This window comes from Tenrec ecaudatus, chromosome 11 (assembly GCF_050624435.1).
Source record: "Tenrec ecaudatus isolate mTenEca1 chromosome 11, mTenEca1.hap1, whole genome shotgun sequence".
NCBI lineage: Eukaryota > Metazoa > Chordata > Mammalia > Afrosoricida > Tenrecidae > Tenrec > Tenrec ecaudatus.
In genome coordinates this window covers 47,235,304-47,257,968 of record NC_134540.1, presented here as the reverse complement: position 1 = coordinate 47,257,968, position 22,665 = coordinate 47,235,304, and the positions used below count along the sequence as shown (strand labels likewise).

Genomic DNA, 22,665 nt, shown 5'->3' with positions numbered 1-22,665 from the left:
AGGGATTAAATAGAAAAATGCTTAAAGATTGATGGCAGCATATGTACAAATATGCATTATTCAATGGATGTACAGATTATTATAAGAACTGTATGAACCCCCGATAAATTGACCTTTAAAAAAACCCCAAATTTGCTCTAGGCTAGGTTATCACAATCCTTCAATTTGTAAAACACAAAAGCAGCAACAAAGCAAAAACCAGTAACGGGGGCTCAGCACACATGATCACGGTGTGCCTGTATGTACTAGCTGCAGGGTCATCTACCTGTGCTCAACTCAGGATCGTTTTCAAGGACGACCACGGCTCTTGCCACAGCAGCCACTGCGCCGCCTCCTGCCTTGAGGATGCTGTAACCCACGGCAGCAGCGCTCAAGATGCCCTGGCACACACACACTCTTTGCGTTCCTTGGTGATTCCACTCGAATTAAGAAATTGTAACAGAGAAAATTCTCTGGTCCATTCATTAATATCTTCTTGATTCAAAGGTCATTTAGGGTCGCCAACCCCAAACTCAAACCCAGACCACCACCATTGAGTCCATTCTGACTAATAGCAATCCTAGAACAGAGTAGAACTGCCCCTTTGAGTTACTGAGGCCGCAAACCATCACAGGGGCAGAAAGCCTCATGGTTTTCCTGGGGAGCTACTGGTGGATTTGAACAGTTGACTTTGCAGTTAACAGCCCAGTATATAACCCACTACATTAACAGGGCTCCTTCATTGAGAGTAAAGGTGTGCTAAATGTATTGACACAAAACCTATGTTACCAGGAATGATAGATTTCTTGGGGTGGGTGGGACTCACATACAGACATCCAACTAAGATAATACTTGATGAAGATTTTAATGAAATTTAGTATATCTTTTTTCCCTATTCTGTTGCCTAAGTTACTGAATATTGCCTTAGTTAGAACAAAACCAATCCAAACCAAACTCATTGCCATCAAGTTGATGCCAACTCATCACAACCCTGCAGGACACAGTGGAACTGCTCCTATGAATTTCAAAGACTGTAACTCTTCACAGGAGTAGAAGGCCCTGTCTTTCTCCTTCAGAGGAAGTCTGGTTTCAAGCCAGAGACCTTGCAGATGACAGCCCAATAGTAACCACTGTGCCACCAGGTCTCTTCTTAATTAGAACAAAAACCAAACGCACTGCCAGAGAGCCCATGCTGACTCCTAGCGACAGTAGCTGTTTGTGGATTAGAAAGCCCGGGCTTTCTTCCGAGGAGCTGCTGACCAAGCCGGCTGCAGCCCTAAGCCTGCCCACTGCCCCGCCAGGGCTCCTGTACACAACTGGCAGGAAAGAGGGAGAGACTGAAAATAAGCATTCCGTAGAGAAAATGTTTAACTTCTAGTAAGTTTGTGAAAGATGCTGAACTTCTTGACTGAAAATAAAAACCCCAGCCCTGGGGAGGTGTCATTCATCTTTCCCCTCTCAGTTTGGCAAGGATGCAAAGTGCGCTCGTCTCCAGTGCTAATGACGAAGCAGGGATGAGGAAATAGCGTTGCAATGCTGTTGATGTGAGGATAAGTTAATGGAATTTTGCAGAAAGTTTTGCAATATCTATCAAAAGAAAGAAATATTAACACAAGATAGTTGGACCCAGGAATTAGGTTGTTAGCATTTTCTTTAAACAAGTATATTCATATGAACAGGTTATACATACGAGGGTATTTATAGTAGCATTTTAAATGTTAAAAAATATAAATGAAAATCAATGATTGGCATAGGAGGCTGATTAAGTACTAGCTGGAGAAAACTACTAAACAGTGAGCTACATTTGCCTGTCCTGACACGGGAAGAAGTCTAGGATATATGAAGTGGGAAAAAGTGAATTTGCAAGGGGCTATAGATAGCATGGTCTCATTTTGTGATAAAAAGAAAACAGATGCATGAAAGTTTATTTGTGTGCTGGTCATCCCGAGAAACCACAAGACGCAGTTGGGATGGTTGTCTATGCAAGGAGCTTGGAGAATTCTTTAATTCCGAAGCTGTTTTTCCTAAGAGCATGCATCTACTTTATCATTAAGAGAATGCCGTTCCGTAAAGCACTTTGTGAACTGTTGAGGGACTAGATAGTCACATGGTGTCACATATTGTTAATTACATACGGAAACGTGTTCTTAAAAGTGAGATTTGACAGTCATCACTTGAATCCAGGGTGAGCAAGTTTAGCACCAAATAGTGGGGGTATGGGAGAATCTTACATTTCCCATAATTAAGAAGTAATCATTTGCAGATGAAGCACACAAATAGGCTAACCAAAAATAAAAAAAGCCATTTTGTTCCCACAGTGCCAATCTTATACATTGCTAATAACTGCCGGGAAAGGGAAGTGGGAAGTGGGGAGAATGTCCCCTGACAATGGACAGAGCTGGCCAGCTTTTCCTTAGCCAAGTCATCCGTAGTGGGATAAACTTACATCCTGTGTCTTTTGATGCGGTTCAATAAGAGAGCCACTCATAGAAAAAAGGGTGGAGACTAAAAATAAGCATGCCATAGAGAAAATGTTTAATTTCCAGTAAATTTGTGAAAGATGCTTAACTTCTTGACTATGAAAGTAAAAACCCAAGCCCTGGGGAGCTGTCATTCATGTTTCCCCTCTCAGCTTGGCAAGGATGCAAAGTGCGCTCATATCCAGTGCTGACGACGAAGCGAGGATGAGGAAATAGCGTTGCAGTGCTGTTGATGTGAGCACAATTTAATGTAGATACATAAACTGATGCAGTGCACTGGCCAAGATGGCGGAACATCAACAGATAAGTCTAGGATGTGCGTTCTCCTAAAGACAACAACTTGGCTGCTTGAAACAATTCAGTGTCACAATGGATTGATGGATGGATTGTGATAAGAGTTGTACGAGCTCAGAAGCAACAAAGCCCACATGGAAGAAGCACACCAGCTTGTGCGATCACGAGGTGCCAAAGTCCTCCCCCCAACTACCATGAAGTGCTCAGCTGGCTATATATACACACACACCATAGTGAATGAAGGGGGAAGTGCAGAGAGGAGACCCAAAGCCCATTTGTCGGCCACTGGAGGTGCCCTCACAGAGGGGTTTAGGAGAGGAGATGGGTCAGTCAGGGTGTGATGTAGTACCCATGAAGAACACAGCTTTCCCCCAGATCCTGGATGCTTCCTCCCCCCAACTACCATGATCCGAATTCTACCTTGCAGGACTGGATAGGGCAGAGGTTGTACACTGGTGCATATGGGAGCTGGAGGCACAGGGAATCCAGGGTGGACGATACCTTCAGGACCAGGAGTGTGAGGGGCGATGCTGGGAGAGTGGAGGGTGAGTGGGTTGGAAAGGGGGAACCAATTACAAGGATCCACATGTGACCTCCTCCCTGGGAGACAGATGGCAGAGAAAGGAGGGAAGGGAGACTCCGGATAGGGCAAGATATGACAAAATAACAATCTATAAATTATCAAGGCCTCATGAGGGAGGGGGGAACAGGGAGGGAGGGGAAAAAAAAGAGGACCTGATGCAAAGGGTTTAAGTGGAGAGCAAATGCTTTGAAAATGATTAGGGCAAAGAATGTACGGATGTGCTTTATACAATTGATGTATGTATATGTATAGATTGTTATAAGAGTTGTATGAGCCCCTAATAAAATGTAAAATAAATAAAACACAAAGCAAAAAAAAAGTTGTACAAACTCCCAATAAAATGATTTTAAAAAAACAAGACAAAACAATTCAGTGTTATGGAAACCAAAACCAGACAGAGACTGTCTCAAATTAAAAGCTGGGGAGGGAGAGGAGTTGGATTTTTTGGAGTGATAGAGGGAATTAACACCAGGGATCACATGGTAGAATTTTGTAAGACCTGTGATTTACTCATCAGAAATAATTTTTTCTAATAATCCAATCAATACCTGTACATGTGGACCTTACAAGATGGAGTGCAGGAATTAAATCCAATTCCATCTGTGGAAAAAGACCATTAATATCATTAGTGAAAAACAAGCCAGGGACCAACTGTGGAGCACACAGACAGTTGCTCACATGTAAATTCAAGTTGAAGCTGAAGAAAAGCCAAAGAAGAGCCAAAATATGCACACAAACACAGTCCTGCCTGAATGTTGACATCATCTCAAAAATAGATTTGACACCCTGAACACTCCTGACTAAAGACCAGAGATGTGTGGGACGATATCGGGGACAACATACCTAACTAAAGTGAAAGATCATTGAAAAGACAGGAAGTAAAAGACCAATGGATACCAGAAGAGACTTCAACTGACTCATAACTTCAGCGCCGCCCCAGTGTGTGGGAGAAACGATGATGGGGCACAGCTGAAGGCAAGATTCCCAAGGGTGGCTCAAGAAGACGAGGTGAAATGTAAGAAAATGTACAAAGATCTGTAGTTTGAAAATCCAAACATAAACATGCGCTTGGCATTTCTCAAGCTGGAAGAATTGAAGAGAAAATACCTAGTTACAATTCTGAAGAATTCTATGAGCAAAATATTGGAAGATACAGAAAGCCTCAAAGGAGGAAGGAATGATTGCACAGTCACTGTACCAAGAAGAATTAGAGGACCTTCAGTCATCTCAAGAGGTAGCGCATATGCAAGCATTACTGGTTCTGAATGAAGGCAGAAGTTCAAACCTCATCGAAAGCATTGGCAAAACAACGAATGTCTGGGAATTGGTATAATACTTCGATAAACAGGTGCAATGCTTGAAGTGTTCAGCTGGCTAACTAAAGACTGGTACATGATCAATCCCAAAGAATTAACTATTCCAAATAAAAGTGATCCAATAGATGGTGGAAATTATCAAGCAGTATGAATGCTACCAGAGTTTTGCTTAAGACAAGGACAACTGCAACTACACATTGACTGAGAACTATTGGAAGCTCAAGGTGAGTTTGGAAGAGGATTTTTGTCGAGGAGTGTCATTGCTGATGGCAGATGCATCCTGACTAAAAGCGGAGAGTATCAGAAGAGGTTTACTGTGTTTTATTGTTTATGTAGAGGCATTCATCTGCGTGCATCACAGCATATTACAGACAGCATCATGAAGAACGGGAGTGCACTTTGCTGAACTTGTCCATGGGTCAAGAGGCAGTCGCTGAAACCCAACAAGAACTCACTGCATGACTCAATGTCTGACAAGCTGTGCAGTAAGGTTACGTCTTTTCACCGTACTTATTCAAGGCTTGCTGAACAACTCATCTGAGAAGCTGGAGTATATCAAGAAGAATGTGAAAAAGAGGGAAGAAGATTTTCACCGCCTGCCAGCTACTGGGAACACAGCCTTGCTTCCTGAAAATGAAAACAACTTGAACCTTAGAGACAAAGTTCAAAGACAACATCTTTAGAATGGATTATCCTCGAACATGAAGAAAACGAAAAGCCTCACCACTGGACTGAGAAACAACACCCACTGTAAGTGGAGAAATAATTGAAATTGTCCACGATTTTATTCTCCTTGGATCAACAAGTACTGTCCATGGAGGCCGTGCCCAGGAAAGAGAGTCACTGGGTCAGCATGCTGCAAAAGATCCCCCTTAAAATTTTCGAAGGCATTCGGACTCTGCCATCTTATGCATCAATAAAAACAATGACAACTCTCTTAAACGCCGCGAGACACGGCCCAAACCAGAGAACGTTGTGCTTCGCAAACTCAGTCAACCTTACAAAGATAATCATTTAATATCACCCACGTGATAAGGAAGAAGAAACATCGTTTATACCCCAATAGACAAGACTTGGATGAGGAGGCCCTGGCCAGTCTGGGGAAGAGGGAGAGGGAGAGGATGGACAACAAAAACAAACTAACATGTATGTATATGGAAGGTTTAATAGGATATTGTTCATTTCATTTATTGAGATGACTGTGTAAATATGCATAGTATGTTTCTTTAAAAACCAAACAAACAAAAATTGCTTTTCCTCTGCAGAGTCCTCATCCCTCAAAGCTCGAGAGTGGCTCGAATGTCTGAAGGGAAGAGGAGGAAAGGTGAAATGGAAATGAACTTGGGCTCCTCAATGACAAAACAAGAGCCTCTCAAACAAACAAACAAATTACCATTTAGAAAGCAAAACGATCTCTTTGATAACTAAGATCCTCCTGACCAAAGCGTTCGTCTTTTCCATGACCTCACATGCACACAAAAGTTGGACAAAGCAAACGTGAGACAGAAGAAGAATCCATGCATTCCAAGTGTGGTATTGGCTCGGTGGCCTAGCCAAAGAATGAACAAATTAGTCTTAGAATAAATAGAAATGCCCCTTAGAAGTAGGGATGACAAACTTAAAAACCTACATGAGTGGTCTGGAACACAAGGCATTTGTATTTGTCAATAGCTTCGCATTTGGATAATTGAACTTGCAAATATAATGAAATTAACAGCAAATTCTGACTCAGTGACCTTATACAACAGAGTAGAGCTGCCTCTGCGGGATTCCAAGGCTGTGAACCGTTATGAGAGCAAGCAGCCTCAGCTCTCTCCTGTGGAGTGACTTTAATTCAAACTCATGACCTCATGGTTAGCAGCCAGTCATTGCTAAAGAGCGCAAGGGAGAATATAAGTATTACCATTTTTCCCTCCCTCCCAAAGTATGAGTATGAATGTTTTTATATTTCTTTTGATGCTTTTAATCTATTTATCAAACATGACAGTTATTTTTTTTTACAAAGTGGTATATAAAGTTTTATAGACTGCTCTAAAAGCAAACCAGCCCCAAAGCCCCTAAACAACTTGGCATGTTATCAGGGATATTTTCCTGTGACAATTGATAGTCATCAAATAATACTATCAGTACAATATTTCATCAAATAGACATTTAACGTTTCCAGTTGGTCTACATTTCCATGTTGTGGGTCATTTGAGTTCTTCCTCAGTGTTCACGCTTATAAATAGCACTTTGATGAATACCATTTTACTTATTAGATGATCTTTTGAAGGCTTGAATCCTAGACATATAATTACGAATCAAACGGTGTAAATGCTCTCAAGAGTCTTGATACATGTTGCCAGGTTGTGTTTTCCGAAAGAGAGGTGCTTATTTCAGACTCTCGCCAGAACAGCATGAGGGATCATCTCCTGGACTCTGGCCAGGATTGAGTGTTTGCATGGACGAGAGACTCAATGTCAAATTGAAGGACGGGCCTGTCGCTTCTCAGCCGAGTTACCAGCTTTTCAAGGATTTTACAATTTATGCTCTGTGTTGTTATTGCGAGTATTGAATAGCGTTTACTTGTTGACGTTGATGAGATTCTTAGAGTTCCTTTTCTGTGTTGCCCCTCCCTCATGAACAGAAACTCAAGGCCTGCAAAGGCCCCAGTAGAATATTTTGAGTTCTCTGGTCCGTTTGATCCCATATCCCACCCACTGCCGTGAGTTTATCCTGGCTCTGTGACCCCATGGACAGGGTGGAGCTGTTGCTCCGGGTTTCTCACACGACATCTCTGCAGGAGCAGAAAGCTGGGAAGTGGCTGGAGGGTTACTGCCGACCTTGTGGTTAGCAGCCCCAGGAGTGACCCATTGTACCAGGCTCCTTCTGATCTCCATAGGGAGATCTTTAAAGAGCATCATGCTCAAGGCAGGTGCTCTCTCCTACTTCAACTAACGACTTTTTTCAAAAGGAAAACCGGGGAATGCTTTTGTTTTAAGGCTGAATGATTATTGCAGAACAATAGTTTCAGGAGTTCACCCAGCCTCCGTGGCTCCCCAAAGTCTGGATTTCACGAGAATTTTCAATTCTGTTTTGCATTTTTCTACTTTTGATAGTGACTGTTCTGTAGACTCTTTCGCCACAATATTCAGTCATGAACACCATCCACTTCTGACTCCGTGGCCAAGGCGGTAGGTGCTCACGGAGGCTTCTAACCCCACATCGGTTTCTTCTCCTACTATGGACCTCTCCTTTTTTCTTCCTTACTTCAAAGGACAGGTGCCCTGGTTTTAATTTGCATTTAAAGAGTTACTTAGATGGAATCTTTTATTTTTATTGCTTTTTTGCTTCTGCGAATTGTGAAATGAGTGAATGTAGACAAGGACAAAATATTCATGAAATAAGTAAACTTCCCTTTCAAGAGAAGTTTGAAATGTATGCCACGCTTGTCCATGTAAATGTGTACTCTAACTACAAACCACTTATTGCTATGAACATATTTTCATTCTAGTGATTTGCTTGGCAAATTACAAATTAACTTTGAAAAAGCAGAATTGATTAAAGAGGAGAAATGTTCTTAGGTTCTGTCCAGTCAGTTCTGACTAGGGACCCAACTGAACATAGAATGAAATATTGCCCGCTCCTGGATGTGACTGATTGGTAACTCCTCTAGAGAAAGGAGACCAAGATTTTTACAACCACATGAACTTTCAGAGTCTCATAACATAATCTGAAAAGAGGTGAATTCATTGATATTCCAACCTTTTAAAATCAGTCTTTGTCCTTTATATCTTAATTGATTGGTTGTCATTTGTTTCAGTAATTTTATTTAATTGTATATGGCTACAAAAAACTAAAGGAGAGTATTACGTCACTATACCATGGCTGTTGTTACTCAACTATGAGCCATACAAATTAGTTAAGCAACAAACAAATGCAGGTTAGGCTTTCTGTCTGATTGAGAGTATCTGAAATAAATCGAGCCAGTTGCTATTTTACAGTTGATTCTAACTCCTAGTGAGTCCAGGTATGTTGGAGCAGAATGTCAGCTCTCCACAGGGTCTTCAGTGACTGCCATCTTTTGGAAGTAGGTCACAACTAGATCGCCAGGACGATTGTTTCTGTAGGTGCTTCTGGGTGGATTAGAACCACAAACCTATCCTTTGATAGCCGAGCCTGGGACTGTTTCTACCACTCACAAGCATCTCTCAAGATTTGGCTGCTGTTTGTACGTTCAGTAAATCGCACACTGGAGAGATACGTGTGTTATTTCCAAGATACTGTGGGGAGTACAACGCCAAGATGAGGAAAATCCTTAGAATGATTTTCTTGAATTTTTTCTAAGCCAGGAGCCCTTTCCACACTGGGACCTTTCCACACTGGGACCATCGTTTTATACAATACTGCAGCCTTCCAATGTGATAGACATGTTTGCTGCCAACTCTAATGATATTTTCAACAATTATTTAATATCTTAATGACTTTGCTTCTGTTTTGGACCGTTCTTGATACTCCCTTGCTTTTAGTAGCAAAAAAGAAAAAAAAAGATTGAATTCTTTTTAGTTTTATAAACTTAAAAAACGTGTGGCAAAATATATAGTACGGTTTGCTATTTTTACTGTTTTCAGTGTGCAATGTGTGACATTATCATTATGCTGTGAAATATCACTATTTGTTTCTAAAACTTTTTTCGTCACCGCAAATAAACTCTACTCCTTAGACACTTACTCTCAACCACCCACCGCCTCCCACCCCCTGATAACCACTGATCTACATTCTGTTGCTGGGCTTTGGTCTATTCTCTATAGTTCATGTAAGTGGTACTCTACATTAGTTGTCCATGACTTGTTTCTATCAACAGTACTTTCAAGGTTCATCCATGTGGGAGGATGTGTCAGGGGGAAAACTGCGTTGTTGATAGTCTAATTTTTTTTTCCACATATCCATGGTTGACCTTCCAAAGTTGAATTTCAGAAGTTCAATCATAAAGTAAGTGTTTAGAATTTGGAAAGCTTTCCCTTCTAGAAACAAGGCTATAAAGACTGGTGAAATTCTTAAAGCCTAAGTCCTGGACCAGATACTTGGAAAAACAACAATATTATTAAAACGAGGGCAGTTGGAACAAGCCTCACTACATGTACTGTGGCCTCTGTGTTCGTCAGAGCCCAGGCCTTACCTTCTGACAGTGTTGACTCATACTCACACCACAGCTCCAATCTACTCTGAGTGTTCGCTACTGTCTGACAAACTTACATGATTCCTTGAAGAAATTAAGGCAGATGACGAGAAAATCAGCTTTCACTGGTGAGCCGCACATTGTTCCAAGCGTTTTAGATCACTGCCTCCCGCATCTTACCGGTGAAATAGTTACGGCATAGAGGGCTAAGGTCATATACCCAAAGGGAGCAGAGGTTGGATTCCAACCATATCTGGCCACTTCCAAAGCCAAGTACTCTATCATTTTGTTACTTTTCTAAACCACCTGTTGCTGATAGTATGTGTAATAACAACTATGGACATGTATTTAATCTCCCCCCAATCTGGTATCTACCATAATTAGCCCGGTGTTAGAGGGGAATGGGGAAGCCCAGGCAGGGGAAATGACTTACGTCACCATGGCAGGTGAGTGGGAGAGCAAAAATTAATCTGATCCTATTTTGATATTTTGAAAGAAAGAAATCAAAATGTAATTTAGTTTTTGCTTCTTCGTCATTGTTCCACTATAGCCATTTTGAATAAACTTGGAGCTTTTTGGGAGCTCTTTTCACTAAAAAAAACCAGTTGGAACAGTCATTTATATTTTATAATGTGTGATATCTTTAAAAAAAACGTTAGCAGCCCTTTGCTTCTTAAATTGTCACAGTCTACAATCTCCTTTGAGGATATTTTCGTCAAGTAAATGAGGGCAGAGGCCTACGGATTAATTGTTGCCTAAGGTCTTCTATCAAATCAGAAACAAATCTAGAACGAGCTGAGACAGGCGTTGGTTTTAGGTCATGCAGCTGCTTTTATCTTGAAATCCTTCCTGTCCACGTGCTGGGTTACTAAGACAGTGGGATGGCGTGGCTGGGTGAGGAGAATCTTGCTGTATTTTTTTATGATTTCTTTTTGAGCAAACGAGGTCTCTGGAAGATGTCGAAGTTGCTTGAAGGAAGAAAGGATTTTATGGTTGATCTGCTTTCTGCCTTGGGGAACAATCTCCACTCATGCCAAATCCTGCCTTAGTTTTGGTTTAAGAATGCAAGAGAAACCTTGCAACACAGTTCTTTTACTTAATAACCTGTATGGAGGAAATGTAGGTGAGGCAGCCCACAGCTCTCATGCTGACCATCAGACATCCTCTTGTGCCCTCCCAGGATGTCTTGGCACACATGTCTATCATCCTTTGTGCAAACGTTCTTCCTGAACTTGCGTTACAGCATCTTTTAACCGAGTGGTTGTTTTTCTATGCCGTACAAAGCAGTGAGCTTTGTGTTAGGATGTCACGGAAATCAGGCCTTTCCTCCTTGAAGATCCGACAATCCTACCGAGAGCTCAGCTCCACGAGAGAACTAGCACGCTTCCCAGGTGTGGCGCTACACTAAATGTGGGACAAACAGAAGGCCAAAGGGACATCAGTGCCAGGAAGGAAGAGGTCTGGGCCTCTGTGGGGAATAGAACTGATAACTTTTTCCTCGCTTCCTGTCTGAGATGTATAGTAGGGCATCTTGTTGATATATTAGGATGCCTGCGAGTACCGAATGGATTTGCTGTTTGCTCTATTTAACATTAAAAAAAAGTTTTCTCCGCAAATACAGGTAGATTGTTGGACTACAGTTTCTGTTTGTTTGTTTGTTTATGGGGCGGGGGCTTACCAACAGTTTTATTGGTATGGAATTCACATATCATACAAGTTAATAGTTCAAACACATCAAGAAGATGTGGATAATCATCACTGCAATCAATTTTAGAACATTTTCTTGAATCCTCTAGTCCTCATTATCAGCTCCCCCTTTTGCCCTCAATCTCCTCCACCATACTCACAAGGGACCATTAATCCAGGTACTATCTCTATAGATGTACCTATCTTGGATTTCACCTACAGAAAAAATATTAACAACAACAACAACAACAACAATAAAACTGGCCAGAATAACAAAGTGAAACAGATAAAATACCTCAGTAGAAAAGAAAGCAGAAAGTATTAACACCTAGAACTAATTTAAATTCATCTGCCACTGACAGAAGACCGACTATATTTTTATGGCCCTGATGCAAGTAGTCCCATCATTTTGCAGACAATTTTAAGGAAGACTCAAGATGTAAGGTGAAAACGAAGTAGTCATCAGCAGTCTTTCTGAAAACTTGATGGTTCAGGTTTGGTTAGTAAACAATATTCCCAGAAGGTGGTTTCCTTTTAGCCAGTACTTCTACCCACATTTTGAAAATTTAAATTTGCACCCATTCTGAGTTGATAGCTATGTAAGCAAAGAACAAGTAGGGAGGGAAATGAAAAATCTCGAGTGAATCTTCGCTTGCCAAATTTTTTTTTGCCTCTGCTTGCCAATTTTTTTTGCCTTTCATGTTTTCTAACAAGCACTATACTCTGAGTTTGCAATCTCCTTTTATAGTCTTATTTTTGGCTCTACTGATACCAGGAAGCATCCACTCTCATTGCTATTAAATTGTATAAAACACAAATAAATAAACATCTAACTAATAAGGAAAAAGTTTGACAGGATTTTTCTTTCTTTTTTTTTTTTTACACATTCTTAAAGATGTTGAGGTGAGATCCTTATTGGTGTAAGATGTTGTGATTCAAGTTCTGCCCTCTGTCAAGTAAAATATCATCTTGGAGAAAACTGAGGCAGTGCCTACCCCAGTTTGCTCTTTTAGTAAAGAAAGCTCACATCAGAGGAGCATCCATGGGAATAGAAGGTATGTGACAGGTGCATGGGATGTTTTACAGGTCACCTTTATGTCCCGTTAATGTGCAGTGTGAGGAATAAGAAGAAGTTCATCTTGAGTAGGTGGAGAATCAGTGACATAGACAGTAGGGAGAAGGCCTGGTGTAGGGATGAGGTGATGAGTTTGATTTGATTAGGCATGTTGAGTTTTGAACATCCATGTAGCCTCACAGATATTTTGAAAGGGCAGCTTGAGGAAACAAAGTAAAATATTATAATAAAATGGGAAAAAACCTGGAGTTAGAAAATAAAAAATGAAGAACACGCTCAGCGTATTTTAAGATTAAAGAACTGAAAAAATGTCGAGGCTCAAGTAACAAGTTTCCAGACTCAATAGTAACAAATTCTACGGGCAAAATATTGAACATGCAGGAAGCATCAATGGAAGATGGAAGGAATACACAGTCTCCATACCCCAATAATTAGTTGACATCAATCCTTTCAAGAGTAGCATCCAACAATGACAACAGTATATTGACCAGGAGCTGCTAGAGGTTAAAGTTGGATTTAGAAGCAGACACAGAACAAAACTAGTCCCTGGAGAAATGTATTCCCCCAAAGGTTAGGTGCACATTGTGTTGCTGTTGGTGTTAGGGTGCTGTTGAGTGTATTCCATCTCTTAGTGACCCTGCGCACAAGAGAGTCAATCATTGCCCGGTCCTGCACCATCTTCACAATTCTCCTTCAGTCTTCTGTATTCAATGCCCAACTTTCACATGCACATGAGACTGTTGAAAAGCCAATGGGTCAGGCACACCATCGTTTTCAAACTAACATCCTTACCTTGTAACACTTTAAAGAGGTCTCGTGCAGCAGATTTACCCAATGCGATGCATCATTTGATGTCCTGAGTGCCGTTTCCATGCGCATTGATTACAGAGACAAGTGAAATGAAATCCTTGACAACTTCAGTCTTTTTTTCTGTTGACCATGATGTTACCTACTGGTTAAAATGTGAGGCCGTTTGTCTTACTTAAGTTGAGTTGTAACCCATACTGAAGACCGCCGTGTTTTATCCCCATCAACAAATCCCTTAAGCCCTAACTTTCAGCAAGCAAGAGTGTGTGAGCTGCACAGGAAGCCTTTCTCCAATCCCAAGGCAGCATTCTTCCTTATAGAAGCCACATTCTTTGGTTATTTGCTCAGCATACAGATGGAATAAGTATAGTGGGAGGTTACAGCCTTTACCTGGTTTTAGACCATGCAATATTCTCTTTTGTTCTCAGAACTGCCACATGACCCATGCACAGTTTCCCTATGAGCACAATAAAATGTCCTGGAAAACTCATTCTTTTCAAGTCTACCCATAGTTTGCTATGATCCACGCAGTCGAGTGCTTTGCTTATCAGTAAAAAATAAGGAATATCTTTCTATGGTAATTCATGATGTTTCATGGTGGACCTTAAAGATATCTTGAATTCCAGACTTTCCAACATGCCCTACTACTCATTGTCACTGATTTTAAAAACCGCCCATCCCCTCAGCTTTATCCCTTACATCTTAGGGATGCATCCACAATCTTCTGCAACTCCTCACAGAACTCACGGACCGTCAGTCACATGGCATGCATTGTGAAATCCCAAGTTCAACCTCTGTCGGGAGGACTCCCCTCATCCCCATCAAATCGACTTGACTCACAGGCTGCAAAAGCTGGTGAATCAGGTCACACAATGGGTTTCAGGCTCAAGTCCTAAGAATTGAAGGTCTAGTGGAGACAAGCTACGGGATCGAGAGCAAGAGCGTGATCTTTATCTAATTACTCATGCAGGTCAAGATGACTCCCTGAGTCCTGGGCCAGCACCATACTGGCATCTGAATGGGGGTTGTCACCTGGTGCTCATGGAGGTGGGGCAGGGCGGTATGTCTTCTGATATCAAAAGGTTAGGTAGGGGACATGTTCATTTCTACACATCAGTGGCAAGCCAGGTCTAGTCTCAACGAGTTTCATGACCCTAGCTTCCTGCTTCTCTCAATTAAGCAGGTCGCTGGCAGTTTGCCTATTAAGGAAACAGTTGAGGACTAGGACTTCTCATTTTAACACAGCTAGTAAAGCTGGTGGCTAGTCTGCAGAGCATACCCCCCAGAAACAAAGGGTGGGCGATGACGGTGATGACATGCGTCACACCCTTGAGTAAGATGGGGACTCAAAATTAGACCCCGCCGTACCTCTGTTTTATATGCAAACCAGATAACTCACTCCAAAATGGGGTCGTAACCACAGGTGCAAAGTTTAGAATTTTCAATATAAGGGCCACGTTAAGGAATTAACGACATTGTTACCCCTATACAATTGAATTATGGGAACAGTTCAAATATTATAATCATGCTAAAATGTTATTGGTTACATATGAAGGATGAGAGATAGAAATGAATAAAAAAAATACCCTCCTGGTTTCTGATTTGGGTAAACCAGGTGACTCCCAGCCACTGAACTAACCAGCAGAAGATGTCCCTGGGATTGGCTGAGAGGTAGTCTTTGGTGACCTGGGCTGGAATAGTTGAGGTGTGGGAAGGAGAAGAGGGAGTAGAGGATAATTTAAATCATCCTGTCAAGCTAGAAGATGAAGTGGGGGAGGGAGAAAAGAGACTGTTCCCGGGAGACAAAAAGAAGACATAAAGATGAATCGGGGAAGGCCCGGTGCTGCGGTCAAAGACTGGGTTGGTGGCAGTGCTGATGTCAGAAGTAAACCACAGTTTATTTCTATGGTTCACAGACGAGCATATTTCATTGATGCTTGTGAACAGTAAGTAATGGCGTACAGTAAAAGGTTATCTATAAACATAAGATGGAAGGAATTGCTCTTTGATGACATCTGTTTTTCTTTGTGATGGTGTAGATCGCTTCGTCTGTATGCGTACACTGAGTCGGAAAGGAATAGGGCCTACCTGATTATGGCTGATATGTATCAGCTGCATCCATGTATGTTACTAAATTTAATTCTCAGGACATTCCTTTGTGGTGCGTGATGTTTTACCACATTCTACAAATGTAGAAAAGCTGTAGAGCTTGAAAATGTTAGAGCTAAAATTTTAACCTACATTCTTAGATTAAGAGTCACTTGCTATTACGGTTCCGTTTACTTTCAGAAACCATATGTATCAGGGTTGTCTGTGAATTTAAAGCAAACAGACTTAGTTTGGGCAGAAGTATGCCTTTGTTTAAGAGAAGCATCCGTTGTCCAGAGGACATTGCAAAGTCCATCATGAAATGCAATGCTCTCTGTGATAGGAGTCTATCCATCTACCGTCAAGGAAATCCAGTAAAACACTATTCAACTTTATGCTCCATCCACAAAAGCTGGTGATGAAGAAATCGAAGATTTCTACCAATAACCTCAGCTGGAAATCGATTGAACATGCAAACAAGATGCATAGATAATTATTGGTGATTAGAATGCAAAAGTTGGAAATCAAGAGGCAGGAACAGTAGTTGGGAAATATGGTCTTGGGAATGGTAATGAAGCTGGAGATCCCATGATAGGATTTTGCAAAACCAGTGACTTATTCAGAGCAAATATCTTTTTGTCAACAACACAAAGGTGACTGTATACATGGACTTCCCTAAATGGAACACACAGAAATAAAATGTATATCTGTGGGAAGAGACGATGGAGAAGCTCAATATTGGCAGCTACAGTCAGACCAGGAGCTGAGTGTTGAATAGATAATCAATGACTCCTACGTAAGTTCAGGATAAAGCTGGAGAAAATGAAAACAAATCCATGAGAGCCAAATACGGCCATGTGACCTTGAGTCTATCCCACCTGAATTTTGAGAACATTTCAAGAACAGATTTGATACATTCAACACTCAATACATAAGACCTGAAGAGGGAAGACATCAAGACCATCATTCATGAACAAAGCAAAACTCATCACAAAGCCAGGAAAGAATGGATCAAAGTGGATATCAGAAGAGATGCTGAAACTTGCTCTTAATCACAGACTAGCTAAAGCACAAGGAAGAAATGATGACTTCAAAGAGTTGAATAGAAAATTTCAAAGGACAGCCCAAGAAGACAGAGCCAAATATGATGATGAAAGGTGCAGAGACCTAGAATTAGAACGCCAAAAGGGAGGAACTGTCAGAACTCAAGAAAATCTTCCAGCCTGGAGTTGCAATCTTGTAAGCGTCTATAAGCAAAATATTGAATGATGCATGAAGCATCAGGAGAAGATGGAAAGAATACAGACAGTCAGTGTGCCACGAAGAGCTAACTAGTTCCAGCCCATCGTTTCGGAGGGTATCACACGAGCAAGAACCATTGGCGTGGGAGGAAGAATTGCAAGCAGCACTGAATGCGTTCGCCAAAAACAAGGCTCCAGGAATGGAAAGAATACCAAACAGAGATGTTTCACTAAACTGAAGCAGCTCTGTAAGCATTCACTCATTGACACCAAGAAATTTGGAAGACAACTACATGACCAACTGATTGGAAGAGATCTATGTTTGTGTTCACTCCAAAGAAATATGACCCCAAAGAACGCTCAAAGTACAGAACAATATCCTTGGTATCACACTCAAGTAATATTTTGCTGAAGATTATCCAACAGCGATTACTCTAGTACATTGACACGGAACTGCCAGAAATTCAGACCGCGCTCAGAAGAAGACTCGGAACGATATCCCTTGACGCCATTGCTGATGTCAGATGGCTCTTGGCTCAATGCAGAGAAGACCAGAAAGGTGTTTCCTTGTATTTCATTAGCTATGCAAAGGCAGTCGACTGTGTGGCTCATGGCACACTGTGGATAGACTTGAGAAGAATGGGAATTCAGAACACATCATTGTGCTCATGGTCTTGTACATGGGTCAAGAGACAGTTGTGTGAACAGAACAAGGGCATTCTGCATGATTTAACATCAGAAAAGGTGTGCATCAGATAGGCGATCACCATACCTGTTCAATCTGTATGCTGAGCAAATCACCAGAGAAGCTTGCTTAGATGAAGAAGAATGTGACATCAGGATTGGAGGAAGGCTTATTAACAATCTGAGCTATGCAGATGACACAACCACGTTTGCTGAAAGCGAGGAAGACTTGAAGCACTTGCTGATGAAGGTCTCAAATTACAAACTTCAGTCTGGATTATGACTCAATGTAAAGAAGGTCAAAGTCCTCACACCTGGAGGTTACATCACGATAAATGAAGAAAAGACTAAAGCTGTCAGGGATTTTGTCTTGCTTGATCTACAACCAATGCTCATGGAAGCAACAGTCAAAAGATTAAACAAAGCATTGTGTCAGGTAAGTCTGCTGCATAAGCTTGTGAAAAGCAAGCATGTTGCTTTGAGGACCAAGGTGTGCCTAGCTCAAGCCAGGGTATTTTCCATTGCATCACATGCATGTGAAAGTTGGACGTGGAACAAGGAAGACCAAATAAAAATGGGTGCATTTGAAAAAGTACTACAAGTCTGTAGTACTCACAAAATCTATCTTGCAAGAAGCAGGGCCGGAGTGCCCCTTCGAGGCAAGGTTGACAAGGCTTCATCTTACATACTTCGGACATGCTCTCAGGAGAGACCAGTCCCTGAAGAAGGACATCATACTTGGTAAGCGGAGGGGCAGCGAAGAAGAGGAAGGCCCTCAACAAGATGAATTGACCGAGCGACTGCCATATGGGTTCTGGCATAGAAACGATGGCAAGGATGGGGCAGGACTGTGCTGTGTTGGGTAAAGGGTCTCTGGGTTGGAACTGACTCAACCGTACCTAACAACACTAAGAGAAGTATTTTTCCCATAGAAAAATAGCAATAATAAAATCTTGTTACTTAATTGGGGAACGTGGGTTTGTAAGGGAAAACGTTTGATCCGTTTAATCTAGTTCTGGTTAAAAGGAAGAGACGTAAATGAAGCCATGCGCTAAAGCACCTTCCTGATGATGCTCCTCATTGTGCTCCACTGATTGCTTGGAGAGCTCTGCAGGACTTCTTCACAAGTAGCCCAGCCATATTTAGGGATATGGACCATGTCGTTGATGGAAGTTTTTTTTTTTTAAATGCGGTATAATATGTCAAATTTGTTGATTTTTCGTATGTAAGAAAATTCCAAGAATCACCACAAATATAAAAGTGTAAACATTTTATAATGTCCCACATTTCGATCATGGCACTCCTAATTTTTCTCCTCCTTTTTTTCAAGGACACCTACCCTCTCATTTTCCACCAGGCAGGGTTGTTTTCCTTCTTTCCTGTAACTCTGGTTTGGGCTTTACTCATTTTGGGTTTTTTTGTCTTTTTTTTTTTTTTACAAGGAAATGAAGTATTGAGCCCCCGTATCCAGGAGATGTAGGTGAATTTTTAAAAAATGGTTTTGTTAGGGGCTCATAAAACTTTTATCACAATCCATACGTACATCATTGTATAAAGCACATTTGTACATTCATTGCCCTCATCATTCTCAAAACATTTGCTCTCCACTTAAGCCCCTGGCATCAGGTACTCATATTTTTTTCCTCCCTCCCTGCTCCTCCCTCCCTCATGAGCCCTTGATAATTTATAAATTATTATCTTGTCATATCTTGCCTTGTCCAATGTCTCCCTTCACCCCCTTTTCTGTTGTCCATCCCCCAGGGAGGAGGTCACATGTAGATCCTTGTAATTGGTTCCCCCTTTCCAACCCACCCTCCCTCTACGCTCCCAGCATCGTCACTCACACCACTGGTCCTGAAGGGATCATCTTCCCTGGAGTTCCTGTGTTTCCAGTTCCTATCTGTACCAGTGTACATCCTCTGGTCTGGCCAAACTTTCAAGGGAGAATTTGGATTATGATGGGGGGTGGAGGGAGGAAACATCTAGGAACTAGAGGAAAGTTGCATTTTTTATCGTTGCTACATTGCACCCCAACTGGCTTGTCTCCTCCCTGAGACCCCTCTGCAAGGGGATCTCCAGTGACCCACAAATGGGCTTTGGGTCTCCACTCTGCACTCCCCGCTCATTCACTATGATAAGATTTTTTGTTCTGATGATGCCTGATACCTGATCCCTTTGACACCACATGATCACACAGACTGGTGTGCTTCTTCCATGTGGACTTCGTTGCTTCTGAGCTAGATGGCCGCTTGTTTACCTTCAAGCCTTTAAGACCCCAGATGCTATATCTTTTGATGGCCGGGCACCATCAGCCTTCTTCGCCACATTTGCTTATGCACGATATAGGTGAATTTTTATCAATTACTGATTTACTTTCTGTCACAAGAGTATATTCTGGAATGATGAAGGAGTTTTTAAAACCTCAGTTTTGATGTATAGAATTTTTTTTTAAAGAAAACCTTTTTATTTTGAAATGATTTTAGATTTACAAAAAGTTGCAAAGCTGGCTCTGTTTTCAAAGATGCTCTGTTTAACATCTGCCCACCTTCCCGTAGGGCTAACATCCTACACAGTCCTAGTCAAATGACCAAATCCGTAAATGAACAGTGATCACACTACAACAGACAAAGACTTCTTTGAGCTTTGCCATCGGCCCCACTGAGATCCATTCTCTGGTCCAGGGTCGCACTTAAGTGGTTATGTCTCCTTAGCCTCTTCCACTTTGGAATGGTCATAACTCACAGTGTGTCTTTCAAGGTTTTGATACCCTGAAGACATTATTCGGCTCTTCTGTAGAATGGTGCAGCACGTCAGTTTGTCCGATGTACTCTAAGATGGATTGGGATCGTGCATGTTCAGCAAGATCACACACAGGTGATGTGCGCTTCTCAGGGCAGCATGTGAGGAGCAATGCGAGACCAATAAGCCTTATTTGCTACTGATGTGATCTGTCTCCATGGTCTCATGACTATTTTTGCCTTTGTAGTTAATAAGCATTTTGGGTGGCGAGACCCAAGGTCTGTACAAATATCCTCAATTGCATCATGCTTTCACCCACAAATTTTAGCCTCCCTTCATGACTCTCACTCGCCATAATTATCACTATGGTGTTTGCCAAGTGGCAGAGTTCTATGTCCGTCGTTCTTTAATGGGGGAGGTTCTGACCTGAGTGCCCACACCTGGCACCGGTGCCACAGCATGGCGGTCTTGAGCAGAAGTGTGGTACTGGTCAGTGTTTCAGGAGGCCTGTGCCCAGCATGCTCTTTTCCCATCCATCACTACCTTCTCTTCTTTATGGGGACAGCAAACCCATTAGGTCAGCGCAAAGGAATCGTTTGTGTATTTGACTTCTGTGTCTCATCTTTCCCTCTTGCTTACTTTGAATCCCTCTGGACAGATTTAATGCGTGATAGGCTAAAGTGTTCCAGAGGTCGACCAACACAGATCTGCAGTGTTTCCCACAGCGTCAAGGGTGCCTTTCTCGGCCCACAGTTGGGAAACTACTACATTTTTGATCAGCCTAATTCTTGGGTTGTTTCAGAAGACGCATATTTTCATTCCTTTGAAGTATTTAAGGAGCACTTGGCTGCTAATGGAAAGGCCAGCAGTGCAAACTTATGGAGCAGCACGGCAGGAGTAAAACACGGTGGCCACTGTCTGTCACATGAGTTTGTTCAGAGTCGGAATTGACCTGATGGCAGCTACCAACAACAGCATGATGAGATATTTAAATGTCAAATACGTGAAGCTTTTAAAAAGTTTGGGTGTCAGAAAGAATAGCACCCGGGGTCTCAAAGTCTGGATTTCAAACAAGCAGTCATTCAAGTGAGACATCCACGAAGCCCACGTGGACGAAGCATACCACTATCCGTGATCCAAGGATTATAAATTATATCATCCAAATCCAAAGGAGAGAATCATATCAGAGCTTAAATTATGTGATTCTGGGGTACAGAAGGCTATGGATGACAGTGGAGGCCCCACCTACATTTTCAGCATCTACACGGGGACTAAGCCTCCCGTGATTTCCCTCTGAGCCCAGTTCAGGGATGAGAGCAATTCTCTGTCACCAGACAGCGTAGTGTAGAGCCAACTATCGTAGATTACTTGTTGAATCTGATCCGAATGGTTACGCTTTGTCATCTGTTCTTCCTTTTGGGACACTTTCTGCTTGATCTGGTTTTGAATAGTTACTGTTTCTATTTTATGAGGGGTTTGCCTCCTATGGTATTTTGCGATTGTTGGGAGCTTTCTTGACTCCGCTACACATGTTTTCTAAGTTTTGTGGTATGAAGCCCACGGTGGGTGAATCTGTGGAGACAGTAACTAGAATAAGGGTTCCTGGGGGTGTGGCGGGAGAGGGGGGGGGAGGGAGCGGTAGTGGGGGCTGATGTCAAGGAGGACAAGAAGGAAGAAAATGCTTTGAAACTGATTGTGGTAGCGATTACATAGCACTGCTTGATATGATGGAAGCATGGAATGGTATGATAGCTGGATTAGGTCCTAATAAAATAGGTTGAAAGAAAACAATAAAACATAACAAAAGTTCATGGACAATTTCCATTAGTTTTTTATTAGATTTTTCTATGAACTCTTAGAAGCCCCCCTTGTGCAGTATTTGGTTTACCTTATAGCAAAGATTGATAAAATAAATGAGCTCCTTTGGATAATTCCGTAACAAGTTATAATAGCAGAACCTGTTTCCTTTCTGCTCCACGTTAAGTTTCCCTGGAAGCAATCGGCTCTTGCAAAGGACGCTCAGTTGAGATGTTAGCCGGAACCTGAGATTTGATCAGAAGCAGTTTCTGGTTGTGACTGGCTCACTCTTCGGCACAGCTTCCCAAGTGAGGTGGGAGTTGTGCTGTGTGTTCCACAGGAGTTCCGGAAGGGCTGCAATCCGCGCATTTACAGTTTTAATTTTAATTAAACCTCTACAATAGGGTGTCCGTTTAGTAGCAGATCATCAAAGTGCATGGATTAATGGTGGAGATGAAGGATTTATGAATTGGACCTATTTTTAAACTGGAATGATGATCATGAGTGTACCATAGCTTTTCCAACATCTATTTTTATCAGCATCCAGACACCTGCAATGAACGAAGCTCCATAGCTGTGTAAGAGTCCCCCTTCCAGTAGAACGAGGCGACATGCAAGCTCGACTCAGCAGTGCCCTAACCAGCCCGCCCCGTTGTCTTTCCATTCTTGGAAATGCTTCACTTTGCTATTCAGGAGATATCTTTGAATATTAAGTCTCGAAAATATGCTAATAGCTTG

General features: G+C 41.9%; 1 protein-coding gene across 1 annotated transcript in view; it reads left to right on the top strand.

Moving 5' to 3' along the window:
- VWA8 (von Willebrand factor A domain containing 8) overlaps positions 1–22,665 on the top strand; it is a 405,888-nt gene that overhangs the window by 48,792 nt on the left and 334,431 nt on the right. The gene's annotated exons all lie outside the window — the stretch shown is intronic.